At 48.0% G+C, this 18011-nt stretch overlaps 2 pseudogenes; both read left to right on the plus strand.

The window, feature by feature from the left end:
• The first annotated feature begins 413 nt into the window (after positions 1-413).
• Positions 414-3562, plus strand: LOC117193188 (annotated as a pseudogene).
• Positions 3563-3941: 379 nt separating this feature from the next.
• Positions 3942-7742, plus strand: LOC117193180 (annotated as a pseudogene).
• Positions 7743-18011: the final 10269 nt, after the last annotated feature.

Genomic DNA, 18011 nt, shown 5'->3' on the forward strand with positions numbered 1-18011 from the left:
CTCGGAGCAGAAGTCGTGGGAGTCGTTCCAAATGCCAAGAGAAGAGACTGACGCCGGCGTGTAAACATTGTATGGCATACGTGGCAGTGAAATACAAATACAATATTCTGTCGTTCCGGAAAAGTCAGTGTAGTGTGTGGGCGGAGTGGGGGAGGCGTCGAAAGGTCGGAACTGATTGCAGAAACGCCTCCTCGGATATATGTATATTTGATCGGGTTTTCAGTAGCAATATAATTATGGGGGCTTGCTTCCAGCGAAAACTGCAGTCTGTTTCAGTATCGAAATACTCGCTGCCACTTGTGGATCGATTCGAGCAACAGCACCACTCTGGATGGTTGGCCAAGGGAGGGGAGGGTGGAGGCTGTGGCAACAAACTAGACCTAGGGCCGCATCAGAGTGCCAATGCTGTGTGTGTGTGTGTGTGTATTGTGGCTTGTGGCTGCTGCTGTTGTTCCTACTTTGCCTTTGCGCTCTTTTTCTGTGGCTTGTCTTTCGTGCTGACACGAAACGCCACAAGCAGACAAAGCCAGGCCTGAGAGGCTCCGCTGCTACCAATTGTTGAGTCGAGCTCAAAAGCCCCGACTCAGTCAATGTTTTGCCGCAGAAGAGCGCGGAAGCCAGCAGATCGAAACAGCCAGCAAAAGCCCAAACTAGCTCAATCCCGCGCGCGGCGGTTCGATGAAATCACCAGAAAACGATAGCAAGCCAGCAAGCAAGCCAGCCATGTATTTATGAGAACTGAAACCTCAGCAGAGAACACAACTGGATACAAGCGAAACGAGAAAATGTGCTCGACGCTTACTTTTTAAATGTGATACACGACACCGTGCCACGTTCGCGATAGAGAAAGTGCTTCTTAGAGATGAAACAGACCACCGACAACGCAGAATGAGCGAGTCGGAGCCCGAGCCCGTTAGCTTGGAGTTCATCGAAGACCCCTACCTGCCGCGCCTCGATAAGCTCACCACAACGCCCTCGCTCGACCAGGACCAGGACGACGACTCGGCACTGGGTGCGGACTCGGACTGGTACGAGGAGGCCGAAACCGATCACCTCGATCAAATCTTTTACGACGTGGACTCGGACTACGCCAACACCCTGGAGCTGCAGGCGGTGGAGACTGAGTTTGTGGGCCCCAAACTGGCCAATCAAGCGGCCTCGTCATCGATGGCGAAACGCTTTCGCCTGAGGTTCTTTGCCAAGCGTAAAATGCGAGACGTTAAGGTCACGTTCATAGACTTTTCGAAACCGTATCTGGCCAAGATATCGAATATCGATAACTACAAGCGGTTTCTCAGCATCGGTCAGAGGTAATGGGGCATTTGGCTGGGCGGTACTTGGTCTCTAGGGGGGCTTTTGGTTCTGGTTTTTTTTTTCGCATGCTCCCTCTCTCCCAATCAATCCCAAGCCGTGACTAATCTGACTAACTTTTCTGCCTCTCTTCCCCGCTTGCCATTCAACTGGACAGTTTGTGAGTATAAACCATCCAAGGAACCAACTAATCGAACAGAAACTCATGCCATTCATAATGTATATACGTATAAAAAAAAAACACCAAAATTCGATGCACAGCCTATGACAAAGTGTTTGAGGAAGTGGCTTTCCAAGGAGGTTAAAGACTTCTCGCAGACAACGCTTCTATTTGCACATGCCCCCAGTCAGATTGGAAGCAGCTTAGGTTGATCTCTGAGTATTCGATATAATTAACGAGTGTTGTTCACTCACAGATAACAGCGCCAACCTTTCGGAGCCAGCATCTCCAGCAGCTTCTGTGGCATCAGCAGAAATTGCCGCCGAGTTTGCCGCGCTCAGCACGGAGGAGAAGGAGCAGCGTCGCGCCGAATGGAGTCAGGTGAATGGCGGGAGAAGGATCTGAAAGTACTTCATACCTAAAACTGATTCCCCATTGCAGGAACTGGCCCGCGTGGAGGAGGAAATCAACACGCTGCGCACTGTTCTGGCCTCGAAGACGCGTCATACCTCGGATCTCAAGCGCAAGCTGGGCATCACCGTCTGGAAGGAGCTCACAGATGACATGAATCAGGGCGTAAAGAACATCAAAGAGAGCACTGTGTAAGTCGTAGATGGGAGGATGATGATTCCGCCGTCGATAGCCATCAATTAACCCGACTTACAAATTTTAATTTAATTTTTAATCATGCTTTTGTTTCGGTACCATGCTAAATGAGAAAACATGTATTTATTTAGTTTCCAATCGGTGGAGCGGTCGAGCAAAGCATGGGCACTTTTACTAAAGCCGTACACGAGGCACCTCTGTAAGTAATTGTGTTTAAGGCCGACTCGACTCGTGCACGGCTCTATGGGAGTCCCACTAACGATAATCGATGTGTTTCATGTGCTTCCCTTAACACAACTATAACATCTCACGCCTGTTTGTTACTAAACCCCAATTTGTGACTCTGATCTGCCTATGATTTACGTAATGATTAATCCGATCCGCTTTTCTATTTACTCGTATGCATTACCAGGTACCAGCGCACCGAATCGGTGCTGAAGACTACGGGCGAGAAGACCGCTTCGGTGTTCGGCAGCATTACCAGTGGCATTACGTCGAAATTGTCACAAATGAAAAACTCAGAGTCGATGCGTTCTATCGAAGCTTCAGTTGGCTCTGCCTATGAGAACGTTAAAGTAAGCTATGAACACAACAATTGTATGTGCCAATCTCATGCGGTAACTACTATTTTTATATATCTGTCTGTTATACATCTCTCATACTCTTTACGCATTCGATTTGGCTGCCTTTCCACACTTAACACTGTTTCGGAGGAGTTTTGCATGTCTCTTCTACACATCTCACAATCACTCCACACTATACAGTAGACAGTACTTGGATTGGGACTTTATCGGTTTATTTCTCTTGCTTATATACAAACATCTCTTTGAGGATTTCTTTCTACACCTTGTTACTACAACTGCTCGGTTTTCTGTTCTCTTGTAGACCAAGGTGACATCCCGCTCGGGTTCGGTATCCAGTTTCCCAGATGCTATGGATGAGAACAACACATTCTCGGGACTGACCTCACCCACAGACTCGCTTACCAAATAGATTCCATGGGAACAGAACACCAACAACAGCACGCGTTAAAAAATAAAAGAAAGGAGAGCAAAAAACACAAACCAAAAACACACCAACACACCAACTACCACTTATCTAACAATTGCGATATTGTGTCTACGCCTAAATCTAACCAGAATTGAATTATTTCTTTCATGTGTATGTGTGTCAAATTATATTGAAAATGTTTGGCCCTAAGGAGTATATATTATAACATTGCATATATTTATATCTGTGTGACACAATCGAGTACTATCCGAGCATAAATGCTTTGAACTTTAACCGGAGTAGAGTGGAGTGTAGAACTTGCTGCATTCATATACATATATACTATACCTATCAGACTAAGTGTATGTGTAAAGAACTAACCAACCCCCCGCACTGAGGATTCGACGAACCTCTTCATTCCCAACTTTTTCAATACTTATTAAACTTTAACAGAAAAAACCATTGTGGAAGAAAATATATATATGTATACACATGTATATTTGTTTTAAATTTTATTTTTTTTATTCTCTAGGGTTTTGCATCCATGGTTAGGTGGCGCATACTGTAAGGAGAACATTTTAAATTTATTTAAAAATATACATTTGAATAATCGATCAGATCAGAGCTTAAGACTCACACACACACGATAATGTAAGACACACATGTAGGACTAATTTGTTGCTACTGCTGGTCTAAGATTTGCTATATGTGTATGAAATCTTTAAATAAATGCCATATTGTTTGCCTCAATACGAAAGCGCCCAAAATGGTTTCCATTTCAAAAACCCCGCAATTGGTGTGTATCTCTGATGGCAATAGCAACTCTACCGCATCAGAGCTGCATTATGTCATCAGCTGTTCGACAGGGTGGAAAGTATTCCATTCCACAAAGTAAGAAAATAAATGACGAATTTTGAATGAAAACAAAAGCCAAAGAATACGCGTCGTGATGCATAGAATTTAAAAACGTATCGGCTACGTGCGGCTTCAAATTAAAGTGCAATTAATTAAATATATATGTAGTTTTATAGAGCGGAAACTGGTCCCGTCCCCAGAACAGAACAGGCCAGACCAGGCGTCGAGTTCGGCATTGTTCTAAATGCCGATACAAACTCATGTATGTACATGCTTAGTCTAGTTAGTCAAGAAACTACGGCGGAAAGATGAACGTCACGTACTTGTTCGTGCTCATTTGGCTGGCCTTTTTGATATGCAGCGGAGTATTGTTGTTCTCCCGTGGGTTTTTGCTGGCCCGCGTCTCCAAAACGGAAACGAGCACTTGCCGCCGCCTCTCCACGAACCCCAATGATGTGAGTATAGCCTGAGAAACATTTGGATGGCATCCACTCCCGGACTTTACTGTAATGTGGTGTCATTTGCAGGAGTATGTGCTCACGTGACCGAAATCTTTAAGGACGTCAATGCCTCGTCCAACTTATGTCTTCCACAAAAGTCCAAAGTCATTATCCTAGTCGTTGATGCGCTTAAATATAAATTTGGCCTTTATAAAAGTAACATTACCGAACCGTTGCCTTATGAGAATAAACTGAGTGTGCTGCAGCAGCTCCTGGAGCGCAGTATGTTGCAGCGCCTGAAGGGCCTAACAACCGGCAGCCTGCCCACGTTCATCGATATTGGCTCGAACTTTGCTTCGCCCGAGATCAACGAGGACAATGTAATCGATCAGATAGTTAAAAGCGATCTGCCGCTGGTGTTCTTGGGCGACAGTACCTGGACCGATTTGTACCCGCGCCGCTTTAAGCGTGCCTACTCGTATCCCAGCTTCGATATATTCGACCTGTATAGCGTTTACAATCAAATAATGAAACATTTGCCCAAGGAGTTGATTAGTGACGATTGGATCATTGCGGACACAAGCATGGACCCCTGCACGAGGAGATGGCGCGCAAGCTAACCGAAATTAATGAGATCATAGAGTAAATACTGGTCATAGGACACCAATTCGATGAATATAGTCTTTAATATTGCACTTACAGCTCCGTGGTAAATGGCATGGGCAACGATACCACGTTGTTGGTGATGGGCGACCATGGCATGACAGCATCCGGGGATCACGGCGGCGACACTGATGACGAAACGAACGCTCTTTTGTTTGCCTACTCCAAGCAAAACAAGTTCTTTGGTAGCGATTCGGGCTCTGATAGCGAAATACTTCAGCAGGTGAGATAAGACAAGCGATGAGCTATGTAATCTGGCACACACAATGATATGTTGCTAACTGTCTCGTGTTCCAGATTGATCTGGTTCCCACACTGGCGGCAATACTGGGCGTGCCCATACCCTACTCCAACTTGGGGCTGATCAATTTCAACATCGTTCCCGATGTGGCAGTGCCGCATTTGAGCAAGTTCCAAACCCTTCTCCTGCATGCTTGGCAAAACGCTCAGCAAATCTATCGCTACTTCTTCAAGTATGCCATGGAGAACAAACGAACATTCGACGTTCAGGAAACTGAGTTCATACTGCTCACCCACAGAGTCCAAACCATTTACAATGGGGTCGCCTACAAGTCGTTTGTGCGGGACTTGAACACCAATTTGCGTGATGTTCTGAGCACGTGCCGCGAGATCTGGGTCAAGTTTGAACCAACGCAGATGTCCCAGGGCCTTCTCTTCTGCTTCCTGCCCATATTCTTCGCCTTTCTTCTGATCAATTGCTCCCGCCCCGCAGACTACCCGAAGATGTTCCAGCCCAAGGGAATTTTCTACACCTACCTCCTCAATCTCGCCGCGGGCGTCTTTGGATATCGCTATTACAAGAATTTCTCCTTTAAGACAGAAGAGCACGGCGTGATCTTCTTTACAGCCATCACTAGTACTGTCATATTGGCGTTCTACACCTTGCAGCATTGGACCAACATAGCCAGCAACTGGGCAAATATCAGACGCTTCGGACACATGCCCACGCGACTGCTGCTCTTTTCCATCATGGCCGTGTTCTTCTCATTCAGGAGGCGAAGATTTTGTCCTATCTCCTGGTGGCCGTTATTCTTCTGCTATCCTACGAGCTCCTACAGCTCAGTGCCCGCTTCGATTTCAGGAATAAGTTCAAGGCATCCCAGTTCTTGCGCTCGACCGCTCTGAGGCTGATCCTGTCCAGCATATTGGCAATTTGCTTTATACGCTTTTCGTACCCGCTTTTCCGCTGTCGCGAGGAGCAGGGCAACTGCACGGACTTTGCCACCAGCAAAACCCCGGGATTCTCAATCAAAAAACCGGGTACAGGAAAAACCTACATCCTGGCGGTTGGTATAATTGTGATCTACACAACGCTCACGCGTTTGTATCTTCGCTCCTGCGGCAACCTGACGGGGAACTCGCCGAACGTGCTGCTGGCTCGCTACGGACCGACGGTAGCCTTCATTTGCGCTGGCGGCCACGTGCTGCTTGCCAACAGCTCCATCAAGAACATACAACGCACTCACATCGATGCCATGGCCTTGGTGATCTACGGACTGCTCCTGTTGCAAATCATCGTGCTTAGCTGGGCTCCACTAATGACATTCGTGCTGCCACCACGCAACCCCAACATTCTTACCGTCAACGGACACGACAGCATTGTACCAGAGATATTCAAGCAAATGAAGCGCATGCCGAGCGACGCAGCGAAATACCCATTGTCTATGGACTGGCCACCGTCTACTCCTCGATCACCAATACCTTTGGCATATTCCTGGCTATGATGATGATCCATCGGTCTGGTGATTTGTGTGGCAGTTGGTGCCATTCTGCTCAGTGTTCAGGGGATCCTACGGTATCGAACTGCCACCAACTTTGGTAAGTGATTGATTTGATTGATGGCTGGATGTGGCACTAAAGAAGACAATTTTCTTTCAGAGAGCTGTGTGCAGCCGACGTTTACCGCTTTGGTGGGCTGGTTCCTGTTGGCCCACTTCTGTTTCTTTGCCACGTAGCATCAGACAACGCTGTCGCAGATCGATTGGCGCGCCGCCTTTGTGGGTCGCACTAGTGGCATTGGCCAGTCGAACATAATCTCCGGTGCCTTGGTCATTCTGAACACCTTCTGTGGCCCAATTTTCTTCTTCAGCATGTATGCCCTGTTGAGCACGGAGACGTTTTCGCTCTTCGCGCTGTTTCCCAGTCTTATTCGGATCTGCAGTAACAGCGGCCGCAGTGGCAGCAAAACTGATCCAGCAGCTGCCATGTCCGATATTGCCAATGAGGCGGTGGGCTTCGATATGACGCGTGGCCAGCTGACTTTGTACGAGTATGAGGATGTCTTTCTGGGGGCCGGCTTCAAGCTGGCCACGCAATTCTTTATGCTGCAGGGTCTCAAGGTTGGAGCTAATTCTCATTCTATATAATCTGGCCCTACATTTAATCTATTCTCCCTCTTATCTCAGATTTTCTGTGCGATGCTGGCCTGCACTATACATTGTCGGCATCTAATGGTATGGAAAATCTTTGCTCCGCGCTTTATCTACGAGGCCCTGGCCACCTTTGTCAGTTTGCCGGCTCTCATGGTAGGATATTTTCTGCTGCTGCGCATCAATCGTGCAGTGGACACTCTTATAAAGCGCATCAACAAGCCCAAGACGCAGTAGGTTCGATCGCTTTGCGCGTAGTCATTTAACGCTCTCCCATACAATTATTTATTTAGTTTGTAATAAACCGATAGTAAGGACAACAGATAACTTTGGGTGGACTTGTATTTGTATTTGTAATCGTATTTACTATTTGCTTAAAGCTACATTTAAAATTATCGTTTCACATTCTCCAAAAGACACAAAAAGTTTAAAATTTGTCGCGGATCCACGGATATACATACATACATACAGCGTTTGTAGTTAGTTATGGCTTGCAAATTAGCACGAGCAAACTTGACAAGAAAATTAAGTACAATCGATGGGTTTCGTTGTGTATATATATATATATGTATATTGTTCATGTATTTATTGGGTACTCGCGCGGTATGTCGACAGGTTGAAGCGGGGCTGAAAACGTAACTAAGCTAGGCCTTACGATCTATGCTCCATGATGGTTTGAGCGCCGGGTGGATCGTGGGTCGTAAAATCTCCCGAGCGCCCCTCCGAGCGCGCGAGAGCGATTTGAGACCGGAGCGCACGAAGTTGGCACAGTGCGCGGCACTCATCTGCTGCTGGCCTGAACATCCTCCCCCCCCTGCAGGATGCAAAGCCCAATCGGTGTCTATGGCTGTGTGCATGCACCGGATACGATCCATCCGAACACCGTGCTCTGGGCCACAGGAAGGCCGTCCTCGCGTGCCAGGAACCCGGGATCACTTTCGGGTAGACGTCGGCGCCTAAGACCAGAGAGATGGTGGCTGGTCGATGGAATTGCGCATCTGCGAGCTTCAGATCGTCAAATCGAGCCCGGATCGTATCGCTCAACGGTCGGATCGGCGTGCGGATGCGCAAACGGGGCTCGACCTTCAGGATGGCTTCCAGTCGGAAGTCGCCCGTCTTGGTACGAATGACCGCGGTGCACACCTTCTCGTTGCCGACGCGCGTAGTAGGTAGCTTGAAGGCGGAGGCCAATGAGTCGTCAATGCAGCTCACCGGCGTGCATGGGTCGATGAGCGCGCCCGTTTCGAAATCCTTCGAGCCCGTATCCAGGACCACCAGCGCCGTCGGGAGGATATTGAGGCTCCTATGTTGTAGAAGGGAGCTTACAACACGGCACTCAGCTTGAGACGCTGAACTCGAAAACGATGAGGTCGCGGTTCCTACGACCGGTCGGCTGACGGGCGGACGAGGACGGCGCTCGGCGTGGGCCGATGTAGCTGTCGACTGTATTCCCGAGGCTGAGCGGGCTGGACAGCGAGGCGCGGATATGTGGAGTAGCGTGTGGTGGTTCTTGCCACACACCCTGCACAGCCCGCCACTGAGGCAGTCCTTCCCGGATTGCTGGTTCGCCAGGCAGTTGGCGCAGTATTTGTTTCTCAGGACATCTCGGAGCCTCTTCTAGGGCTCAGGCGCAGAAACACGTGGCAGGTCCGTAGCGGGTGTATTCCTGAGCAGACTCGGCAACGGTAGGTGCTTCTACCCCGTGGACGCCGGCTCTCCCCGGTGCGGTTGGCGCGTGAGCGTGGGGCCATGTCTGGATACGATGAACTAGGAGGAAGGAAAGTGGTCGAAGAAGTATTAGTAATGAAACTTGGAGCTTTGGAAGGTACATTCGCGTTATTGTTGGACGGAACTAGGGCGTTCTACGGGGAGGAGAACGACCTTTACAACAGGCCTTTTAAGGACCCCGCGGGCAGTAAGGATATCTCCCACACGGACTCTATCGTCAGCGCCGGGATACACGGACTGGACTCTCCCGAGCCGCCATTCATTGGAGGGCAGGTTGTCTTCTTTGACGACAACCATATCCCCAACCTGGAGGTTTGGCGTCGGCGTCTGCCACTTAGTGCGCTTGTGGAGCTCTTTGAGGTATTCCTCTTTCCACCGCTGGCAAAACTGTTGGGTGAGGGCCTTTAAATGCTGCCATCGATTGATTATTGATTTAAGGTCACCCTTTATTTCGGGTTCGGCCGTGGACATCAAGGGTCCCCCGGTAAGGAAGTGCCCGGAAGTAAGGGCCAGCAACTCAGTTGGATTTCGGACATCGGCGAGAGCGGCCTGGAATTAAGGCATGCTTCGATCTTTGCGAGAAGCGTGGAAAGCTCTTCGAAAGTGTACTTCCGAGTGGACGTGGCCTTGTAAAAGAGAGTTTTGAAACTCTTCACCCCGGCTTCCCATAGACCTCCCATGTGTGCAGCTCCTGGTGGGATAAAACGCCACGAAACCCGGTGATGGCTGTACGCATCAGTTATCGTGCCCTTAAAGCCATTCTAGGAAGTCACGGGAAAGCACCTTGGCGGCACCAACGAAAGTTTTGCCATTGTCGGAGTGAATGCGCTGCGGACACCCTCGTCGTGCGACGAAACGAGCGAAGGCTGCAAGAAATTTCTCGGTCGTGAGATCCGACGTGGGCTCCAAATGGATCGCCTTCGTGGAAAAACACACGAACACACACACATACCCCTTGGCTATCAGGCACGCTCTGCCTGTGTAATTCCGTATTTCGAAGGGTCAATTTCGTAGTCAATTCCGGTGTGCGTGAACGGTCTGGAAAAGGACGTTCGTTCCGTAGGAAGATCACCCATCATTTGGGCTTGCAACTTCTGTCTGTGGATGACGCATACCTTGCAGGAGTTTACCACCCCCTTCATGAGTTTCTGAACCTTGGGAATCCAGAACTTGGATCGGATAAGTCGCACCATTAGTTGGTTCCCGCCATGAAGAGTTATCCGGTGGGTGAATTGCGCGAGAAGGCGGGATAGCCGGCAGCGGTACGGCAGAATAATGGGATGCCGTTCGTCGTACTTCAGAAAGGTAGAAGTTGCGATACGGCCACATGCTCTTATGACCTTGGCGCTGGCCGCTTCTCGCTTAAGCAGTGATACTCTTGGGAGTATTCCCTGCGCTGAGTCTCTATGATAAGAGTGCGCTCAGCTTCGCTAATGTCTTCGCTTGCAAGGTGGTCCTCTTGTCCGGTGACCAGCTTCCGGCAGCGTTTTGTGAAGCGAAGGACATAAGCACGGACTCGCAGGGCTCTCTCCAGATTGGATAACCGATCGAGGAAGTCTTCGGATAGGCTCGGTGCAAAATGAACCTTCAGAGCACGTTGCTCGAGGGTTATCACGGGATCGTCCCCGCCTTGGGCTGGCCATTGATGCCGGGTCCCTTGCAACCACACTGGTCCGTGCCACCAGAGTTGGTTCTCGACGAGCTCCTGTAAGGATACGCCCCTGCTGGTGAGGTCGGCGGGATTTTGTGCGGACGGAACGTGACCCCAATTCTCGACCTCGGGGGCTTGCGAAATTCTGGTCATTCGGTTGGCCACGAAGGTAGTCCAGTGGCAAGCAGGCTTTTTCAGCCAGGACAGGTCTATAGCGGAATCTGTCCAGAAGTAACAGGTTGTAGGTGCGCTTGGCATATTTGGCAGGATAGCCGTCGCCATTTCGGACAGTAGCACGGCGCCGCATATCTCTAACCGGGGGAGCGATACAGTCTTAACGGCTGCGACTCGTGTTTTCGCGGTGAGCAACTGCACCTTGACCAGGTGGTCAGTCTCGATGCGTACGTAGATCGCCGCACCGTACGCCTTTTCGGACGCATCGCAAAGTCCGTGATGCTCGACCCTTACAGATGAAGAAGATCGGAAGATCTTCGTCCCATCCCACTTCTTGCAACCAGATCTCTTGCATGAAGATCTTTGACCGGACAATGAAAGGAGCCAACAACAACGCAGGGTCGAACAACCTTGCTATCTGGGAAAGCACCGCTCGCTTGGTATAGGATGCCGTAGATGCCAGTTCTGGCGGAACGAAGTGTAAAGTGCCCTGTAGCTTTGGGGAAATTCACTCGGGGAATAGGATAGCTTCTCGGCAGACCAAAATTCAGGTACATCTGTGCGTCCTAACAGCACTGGGGGTGGAAGAAAAAGAAAAATAAACGCGCCACCTATAGGTCAAGGATCGTATCTGAGGAAAGAGTAATGGAAGTTGACAGTTGAAGGGTCGAGCAGAGAAAGTAGGGTCCGAGTGTCGAGGCAGAATAGCATTCGCTCTTTTTCGTCTTGGACACTGAGCCAACTGGTAGCTTCTAGTGAAGCTCAGGAAGTAGGTACGTTGATCAACCTAGCGGTTTGAAGTGAAGTGTGAAGAGTAAAGGAAAATTTTTGCTTAGATTCGGAAAAGTGCGCGAGCTTGCTAGAAAGAGAAAGAAAAGCAGTCAGCAAAGAAATTCCACTGCTAAATTGGGGCAGATCCGCGGGTAAGTGGAGGAGAGCTTTGCAGCGCCTCAGCAGTACATGTTTTCAAGCAGTCGGAACTTTTGCTACCCCTTAGGTTTGGCACCCCAGCCGCAGTTAAATATCAAGGCAAAGAGCACCGCTGCAACATAAATCCACCTGGCAAGGGGAAGGCACAGCAGAGGGGAACCATAAACAAGGGGAACCTAGAGCGCAGCAGAGGCGATAATAATTCGGCTAAGGCTGGCCTACCCGAATCTCAGTTTAATCTCAAGGCAAAAAGAGCACCGCTTCAACATAAATGCACCTGGCAAGGGGAATGCAAAGCAGAGGGGAACCATAAACAAGGGGAAGCTAGAGCCAAGCAGAGACGAGAATAATTCGACCAAGGCTGGCCTAACTAGCTGAAGAAAGAGACAGTTGCCGTTGGGAAGCAGCATGTCGTGTATCGCGAGCAGATCAAAAGAAAACGAAAACCAATTTTCGATCAAACTTTTTTTTTTGTAAGCGGAAGAACCCTTCGTCTCAGTGCCGCAGTGTCATAGAACTCCAGTGGTTGAACCGAAACCGAAAAGCCAGAGCGAGTTAACGGAAAGGTAGCGGGATCGGCTCAAATTTTCGGTCGAACGCAGAAGGAGAGAGAGTGCGAGTAGACGGGAAAGGAGAAAAGAATAGGAAGAGGAAGTAGAGCAAATGAGTAAAATAATGAATTTATAATAAGCTAAAGAAAAAAAAAAAAACATACCTATTAATTCCACTGCAAAGGGGTAAGGGGGATTTCGTTGTGCTCTCCTAGGGCGAGTGTGAGTGCAAGTGCCAGTTTACACATACAGGTACAACAACAAAAATAAATGAATAAAAAACTCTTGATCCCTCACGAAGATTTATCAGCTGGCATCGAGAAAGCGCTTTCGCCGATGGACCGCAACACTACAAAAGAAACAGTGAGTAAATAAAACCATAAAGCGAAGTCATTTTAATAATCGGTTCTGCCGATGATGACAATTGGCTAAAACACACTTGTTCTATTGGGGAGAAACGAAAAAGAAATGCGGTTACTTTGTAAGTCTGTTGAGCCGTCAATCGAGCGTTTAAGTTTGAGAGAGGGGATCAGCTGCTGACGCAGCAAGGCCAATCTTTGAGTTTCGAAGAATAACGAGGGGGAACGTTGTGAGTTGCTGCGGACACCGCAACTCTACAGTTATACCCGATACTAAGTCAGTATGGCTCTCCTCCGGCAGACGCCGCTAATATTAAACGACACGACAAAGAGTGCGTGCGTGATCTGATCCAGATTCAGCAATCTGATATATATGATCATTATCTATGATTCTGCGTTTTTAGTTTTCTCGTATCCTCAATATTGTGGATGCAACAGATTTTCGTCCTTTGTGGGGCGGAAGGGGGTGGGGCGAAACTTTGAGATATACGTTTTATAGTGAGATCTAACAGGAGTGCGGATACCAAATTTAGTTACTCTAGCTATAAAAGCTAGAGCAACCAAATTTGGTATCCACCCTCCTAATATATCGGACCGAGACGAGTTTGTTTCAAAATTTCGCCACACCCCCTTCACCCCCGCAAAGGACGAAAATCTGGAGATATTAAAAAATCTCAGAGACTATTACGGCTAGAGTAACCAGACCTGTTAGATCTTACTATAAAAAGTGTATCTCAAAATTTCGCCCCACCCCCTTCCGCATACACAAAGGACGAAAATCTGTTGCATCCACAATATTGCACATTCGAGAAAACTAAAAACGCGGAATCATAGATAATGACCATATCTATCAGATTGCTGAATCTGGATCAGATCAGATCATTTTTATAGCCAATAGGAACAAATCAATTTGCAGTGGCTACGCAGCGCCCGACGTCACGCTCAGACTGATTTTCTGTCTCTCTCGCACGCACTCCTTGTCGTGTCGTTTAATATTAGCGGCGTCTGCCGGAGGAGAGCCATGATGACTTAGTATCGGGTATAACCGAAGAGTTGCGGTGTCCGCAGCAACTCACAACGTTCCCCCTCGTTTTATTTCTGCGCCGAGTTTTATTTAATTCGAAATAATTAGTCGGCCGATTGGGGATAAAAAACATTATCTCCACATAAAATTTGGTGACCCCGACGTGATCGCTGAGTTGCAGTGTCAATTAATAATCATTCGCGATCGACATTCGTTAGCCCTAGCAAATTTTCGGCGGTTAAGCACAATTCGGTGCTAAAACACACTTACATACACCTACATACACGCATTGCTGGCTAATAATTTCTCTGTCGCGACAATTCGGTCTGTGCAGTGCGGTAGGCAGTGCAGCGAACTCACTAATACACACAAGCGGAGTACAAAGCGGAATCGGACAGCTCGCACAGCCGCACAGCTAAAGGCATCCCTTTGCTTTCGGTTCCCACGTTTATACGTATACAGGGTGTCTTTTTCGGTCGTGCTGAGTGACTCTTTTAAAACCTCAACATTGCAGCACCTGAGCCTACCAATGTCGCGAACGCAGCAATGCCGAGTGATGTAGATTTCTACAAGCACAAGGCCGAGTCCATCACGCGCCAACTAAAGGCCATGGATCGCTTTCTCGCCAAGGAAGAGCTTGCCGAGTTAGATGAGGCAGAACTTCAAGCTCGCTTAGAGCAAATCGAGCGAATGAATGCGGATTTCGATGCCGCTCAAACGAGCCTTGAAAGGCTGGATTTCCTGCAGTTAGCCAATGATGCCCGACTGGACTTTTCGAATGTTTATGTGAAGGTTATAATAGTATAGGCCGTTCTCGAATGCCCGAGTTGCAGCTTCCGCGATTCGGGGGGAACTACATGGATTGGCCTGAATTCCACTCGATGTTCTCGACAATGGTGCACAAAGACCATCGTATACCAATCATCGAAAAATTCCAATATCTTCGTGGATGTCTAGATGGTGCTGCGCTGGATACGATTCGTTCCTTGGAACTTTCTGAGGAGAATTACGACAAGGCGTTGAATTTGCTAATGTTGCGATTCGATAATAAACTGTTACATTTTCAGGCACACGTCAAGGCTATTTTCGGGCTGCAAGGGGTGGAGAAGGGCTCAGCTATCGGCTTGCGCGCGCTCAGCGACAAAATCAATTCGCACTTGCGTGCACTTCAGACCTTGGCGCCCCCGCAGGAGATTTCGGATGGGTTGCTGATCTTCATCATAGGCACGAAACTGGACCACAAAACAAAGGAGAAATGGGAAGAGAACTTGCCGACGTCAGGATTGCCTCGGTGGTCAAGCATGGCCTCATTTTTGGAAGCGAGATGTCGGATGCTGGAGAATTTGGGATCAGCCATGGCAACAAGTCCTAGTCAACAGGTGGGAGAAGACAAACCTGTCACCCTTATCACCTCCAGTAACGACCATCCTAACCCCATATGTAACCATTGCAATTCCTCCGAGCATTACATATCTAGATGTCAGGCATTCCTGAATCTCTCTGCGTTTGAACGATACAAAGAAGCAAAGAAGAGCCGCTTGTGTTTGAACTGCCTCAACAAAGGCCATGAATTGCAGGTCAGGACTTTGCAGGCATTGCCAGGCCAAACATCACACGCTACTCCACATTCCATCGGGAACTGGTGCTTCATCTTCCTCTTCACCGGCCGAGGAATCGATCCAGCAAGAGGCCGCGACTGTGCTTCTAGCAAGCGGGTGTTCTAGCCCTCCCCCCTCGATCAAGAAATCTCAGCCTAGCCAGAACGTGTTGCTACCTACTGCCCTCGTCCATGTAACAGATCGTTATGGAGCACTTATCCCATGTCGTGCCATTTTGGATTCTGCATCACAGGCAAACTTTGTAACATCTAGACTTGCTGATCAGTTGCAGTTGGATCATCGCTCGTCTTATGTTCACATCTCTGGAATCGGAGCTTCCATTCTACCTTCGAGCAAGTCTGTACATATAGTTGTACAATCCCAGGACGCAAGATATTGAGCTTCATTCGCTGCAATTGTCACCAACTCAATTACGGAAAGGCAGCCTAACTTCGGCGTAGACGCAAAGGATTGGCCAATGCCGAATAATCTAAAACTAGCTGATCCTAATTTCTCCAAGCCCCAACGTATCGATCTGTTGATAGGTTCTGGTTTGTTCTTCGATTTAATGTGCGTCGGACAGATTCGACTATCAGCCCAATTGCCAACATTGCAGGAGACAAAACTTGGTTGGATAGTATCAGGAAGCAATGATAGCTCGGAGAATAAGCGTGCAGCTTTAGCCGCTTTTGAAAATTCCTCGTGCATCTCTATTGACGATTTTCGACCCACAACGCTGGAGTACCAAAACTTAGAGCAGCAATGCAGGAAGCAGCTGCCAGGTGCAAGTGGAAAAACTGCGATCGGAGAATCAGGAACTGCAGCGCGAACTTTTCCATATATTAAAAACCTACATATCCACGCTAAATGAAATTCAACTTTCAACAATTTCTACATTGCCAAATTTCCTGCCATTCTATGCAATTACAGAGGTTCCCGATGATCAAGACGTAATCACGACAAGCCGCCTTCGTAAAGAAGCGCCGATTGCTGCGTTCGACGATCATCGCAGCGTAGCCGCCAGCTGCGCCAAAGCAAGCATCTTCAAGAGGGCCGTTGGAAAAATAGCGGTTCTGCCCCTTCAGGATGGATCTGTTGAAAGCCTTTGCCTTCCAACGGGGGGTGAATGTTCGGAGCAGAACCCTCAGCCGCTTGTTTTGTTTGTTACTTATGTCTATGTCACTCATTTGTTTGTTAAAGCTTTGCGCGTGCTTGCCCTGCTAAACGCTCTCTGCCAGCTCGCTCTTCGCTATCTCCGCTTTGCGTCTGCCTACCGACGTCAGCCGAGCGAAGCTGCGCTTAGCGATCGGAGCGGCAATGTAAAGGGCAGGCAAGCCACACTTGCAATTTGGATGTCACGCATTAAAGAACATATCGTAATTTTATTTCTGCGCCGAGTTTTATTTAATTCGAAATAATTAGTCGGCCGATTGGGGATAAAAAACATTATCTCCACATAAAATTTGTAATCAAACTCGATCAAACTTTTTTTTTTGTAAGCGGAAGAGCCCTTCGTCTCAGTGCCGCAGTGTCATAGAACTCCAGTGGTTGAACCGAAACCGAAAAGCCAGAGCGAGTTAACGGAAAGGTAGCGGGATCGGCTCAAATTTTCGGTCGAACGCAGAAGGAGAGAGAGTGCGAGTGGACGGGAAAGGAGAAAAGAATAGGAAGAGAAAGTAGAGCAAATGAGTAAAATAATGAATTTATAATAAGCTAAAGAAAAAAACATACCTATTAATTCCACTGCAAAGGGGTAAGGGGGATTTCGTTGTGCTCTCCTAGGGCGAGTGTGAGTGCAAGTGCCAGTTTACACATACAGGTACAACAAAAAAAATAAATAAATAAAATAATAGCCACTGCAAATTGATTTGTTCCTATTGGCTATAAAAATGATCTGATCTGATCCAGATTCAGCAATCTGATAGATATGGTCATTATCTATGATTCTGCGTTTTTAGTTTTCTCGAATGTGCAAAATTGTGGATGCAGCAGATTTTCGTTCTTTGTGTGGGCGGAAGGGGGTGGGGTGATATTTTGAGATACACGTTTTATAGTAAGCTCTAGCAGGAGTGCGGATACCAAATTTGGTTACTCTAGCCTTAATAGTCTCTGAGATTTTTGAATATCCCCAGATTTTCGTCCTTTGCGGGGGCGGAAGGGGGTGTGGCGAAATTTTGAAACAAACTCGTCTCGGTCCGATATATTAGGAGTGTGGATACCAAATTTGGTTGCTCTAGCTTTTGTAGTCTCTGAGATCTAGGCGCTAATGTTTTACTCTAAGCAAAGCCGCCTATGCTACGTGTGTGTTAGAGAGAGACAGGGCGAGAAAAAATGAAATTGTTTTCTTGATGCTGGCTATAATAATAATACGATCCAATTCAGATTCCGCAGTTTTAAAGATATGGTCATTCTCTACAACTCTACGTTTTTGGTTTTCTCATATCTTTAAAATTGTGGATGCCACAGATTTTCGTTCTTTGTGGGGGCGGAAGTGGGCGGGGCGAAGTTTTGAAATATTTTTGTAGCAGTGACATATCACAGAAGCCTGGGTCCAAAACATCGTTGCTCTAGCTCTTATAGT

Source organism: Drosophila miranda (assembly GCF_003369915.1).
Source record: "Drosophila miranda strain MSH22 chromosome Y unlocalized genomic scaffold, D.miranda_PacBio2.1 Contig_Y2_pilon, whole genome shotgun sequence".
NCBI classification, from domain to species: Eukaryota; Metazoa; Arthropoda; class Insecta; order Diptera; family Drosophilidae; genus Drosophila; species Drosophila miranda.